Raw genomic sequence first — 3535 nt, forward strand, 5'->3', positions numbered from 1 at the left:
TCTTCTTGACAATCATTAAGGAGGCAATGTCACATACTAGAGATCCTATAGGTCTACGTTCAAATTTCCAAACCGGTCTCGGCCGGGGAGCTCTCGAGAACAAGAAGCGTGATATAAGGGACACAAATCTTCAGATGCAAGAGGTATAGAGAATAGTCGTGGGGATTTTTTGTGTACATTTTTAAGTATACAATCATTTCTATTTGTCGTTACAAACAGCCCGACCGGCCCCGGTTTGGAAATGTGACGTTGGCATCAGCGGATGAAAAAAGAGCAAAAGAAAGTTTTAATTTCTTACTATCATCCTCCTCCTGACCAAGATCCTCCAGCTCCATCATCTGCTCAGCCTTCACGTCCTCCTGCAGATCAGCCAGATCGTCCAGGAGCTCCCTCGCCTCTTCCACGACCTCCATCACGGCCGCCTGGCCATCTACATAGCGGCGCCTCGAGCTCCGTCTCCGAGGAGCTCCAGCCCCGGAGTCATCAATCAGCATTGCGGCGACAACCATCGTCACAAGCAGCATGCAGACAAACAGCTTCATGGTGTAGCTGAATATTGATGAGAAAAGAAACAGCCATGGTTAGTTTAATGATCACCGTGCGGAGTGTCGTTGTGAATCTGTCATCATACTTCATTGTTCATTACACAATCATTAGTGATCGGAACTTCTTGACAAACTTGTAGAAATACAAACAAAAAATGTACTAAATTGCATTTTATTTTCAGAGACTGACTGATCGTTGTTAAGAGCGGAGTGAAATTAAAATAGTCTAGCACTAAAACCACAAATGACAGATAGATACTGACAATTTGTGGCCAAAAACTAGATAAAGAGCGATTCTCAGATGTATCTAATGTAACACCTGTACATGCACAGCAGAAAGAGTAGAATTGACTTGAACACTACTTACAAGCTTTCGGGGTTTCAGCGATCTGCTTTACCTCTGGAGATGTCGGAATGAAGACATGGAGACAGGAAGCTGATTATATACTCTTTCACACTGAATGATTCAAATGAGTAATTGTAGCGTATACTGTCATGATTGGTTGGTGCAGAAAAAATCATCCAATAGCATGGTCGCATTGTTTAACTGGTTGGACAAGAATCGGACTAATCATGTGATCGGCCCGGACAGAAACTCAGTTAAAGTCCCGTACACAACCGAGAAGTTTTGTCCTTAAAGTCGACAGATGCACGTTGAAACAGTCAAATACTAGTATGGCATTAACGAATAAATGAATAAAGACATTTATTGTACATTTCTGCCTGGTATGTGTAACACAAAATACGCTGTCCATTGCTAAACTGGCCCTCCCCGCTTGGAGCGGCAATGTAGGGCATGCAGTAAGTAGCGCGATTAAATCAGGTTAATTTTTGCACAGCCGAGTGGGTCTAATCTATGACAGAAGTTCGGCTTCTTCTCGCTTCTTGGTAGTCGGTTTGTTAAAACGCATGAGCAATATGAATTTGTCCGTGAACTCATATGTATAAAGTAGGGAGATTTTTTTTATCTAATTAAATATAGAGTGTCTATATCGTGAACATACATAGCAGTATCTACGACGAAGTGCACTACATTTAATCTCCTACGGTAGCATTCTATAGCTTTAACAGCCGGTAGAGGAGTGAAGCTGGCCTAGCAGTGTGTTTCGCTACCGGTCGCACACGTACTCCTAGGCCGGCTTCACTCCTCTGCCAGCTTTTGATACTATCGCATGCTACCATAGTATTCTACGTTTACCAATGTTTGGTTTGACTTCTTCATTAAAGGCAGTGGACTGGCCAACGGCGAAAAGAGGGTGAGAGAGGCAGGCCAGGAGAGTACTTTCTGGGAGGGTACATTTCCCCCCACTGTGCTGGCCAATGTTTGCCTCCGGTGACCAAACTTCCCTGGCAAATTTCTCTCCCTATAGCGATCGTAGACTGTCTAGTAGAAAGTAGGACACTGCCACAGTGATCTGAGCTGAAATGGAAGAACTTCATTGTGCGACTTTTGTACTTGGTACAATGCATGGCAACTACTATAACACAGGTACCATATACATTCTAATTAACAATACATTAGCCCACATACTGTCAGCAAACGTTTTCCCTCGAACTGAACACTACAATTCCGATTCTACACAACCGATCCGTGGACTGTATCTAGCCATGGTGCATCTGCTATCCTGCACCTACTTTGTACAGACGCGCCGCCTAGTGAGCGTTAGCGGTACTTCATTCAGCAAACGACTCGCAAACACCGATTTTAAGGACCGAATATTAACGCCATCTGGAGAAATAAAGTATTCTTGCAATATGTGAAACTTAACTTTGGAAATGAGAGGTAAGGTATAGTTTAAATTTAAATTTTTGTTCAAATGTAGGACCAATTGAAATATGGTATTTGTTAATTGTCCAACGAACACCCTTTCTATTCCTTTGGTCCGAACGCTAATCTATAGCAGCAGTATATGAGAAATTTAGGAAATGAATCCTGAAACGTCTGTTTTCAAAATGATATAACTCTGAAAGATCAGGTAGTGCCATTGTACTAAACGGCAAAGTTAACAAATATGATTAGAAAATGTTGTATTATACTATCATGTACACTACAAATTCACCAGAATCTCTCCCAGATATTAAAATGAAATACGCAGACTAAAAACAATGTTAGATTGGAAAATTCACAGACAAACAGGAATGTACATCAGTATTTAAGAAACGCCATATTGACCATAATCACAAATCTTAGATTGAATGGAACCTGTGCAGTAAATGTGACAAAATGTTAGGCGTCGCGTCGCGAAAACCTAGAGATCCCGGGTTCTAGTCCCAAGATATGCTGAAACGGTGTGTCCTTGGGAAGGGCACTTTAACGAAGTTCCACAATTCTCTCCGGTGAAAATACTTATACCTAGTTTCGGTTAGGGATGTCCTGACAATAGGGCTTTAAATGAATGTTCCGTGTTTGAGGAGAGTCATAACTCGAACACACATAAGAACCCACAGCAATTATCGAAAGAAATAGGAATCATTCCCGGTGTAAGTAGATCAATTCAATCAGTTCAGAATTGCTCTTCATTTCAGTACAAACCCGTCATATTACGCCAGACTATAATTATTATTATTATTATTATTATTATTATTTTTCATTACCGCAGACGCGACACGCATCAGTCAAATTTTCATTGTCTTGTCTGGAAAGATGGACACAGATTGACCATATAGCGATTGGTCCAAGATGGAGGACCCCATGTCTACAGGATGTTCGGGTGTATAGAGGAGCGGATGTCGGCAGCGATCACTACCTTTCTATTGCAAAAATGAAGATCAGACTAAAGAAACAAAAGAAGAAGACATCACTTCCGAAACGGTTTGACACCAGCAAACTGAAAGACCCTGCAACTGAAGAGAAGTTCGAGACCTCTCTGAGGAACCGGTTCTCTGTCCTAGCAGACCCCTCCCCCAGGGTCAACAGTATGGTGGGATGAGCTGAAGGAGGCAATGACTACAGCGGGGAAAGAAGTCTTGGGTTAAAGAAATCCCTCCGA

This window comes from Branchiostoma floridae, chromosome 2 (genome assembly GCF_000003815.2).
Source record: "Branchiostoma floridae strain S238N-H82 chromosome 2, Bfl_VNyyK, whole genome shotgun sequence".
In the NCBI taxonomy this organism is placed as follows: Eukaryota; Metazoa; Chordata; class Leptocardii; order Amphioxiformes; family Branchiostomatidae; genus Branchiostoma; species Branchiostoma floridae.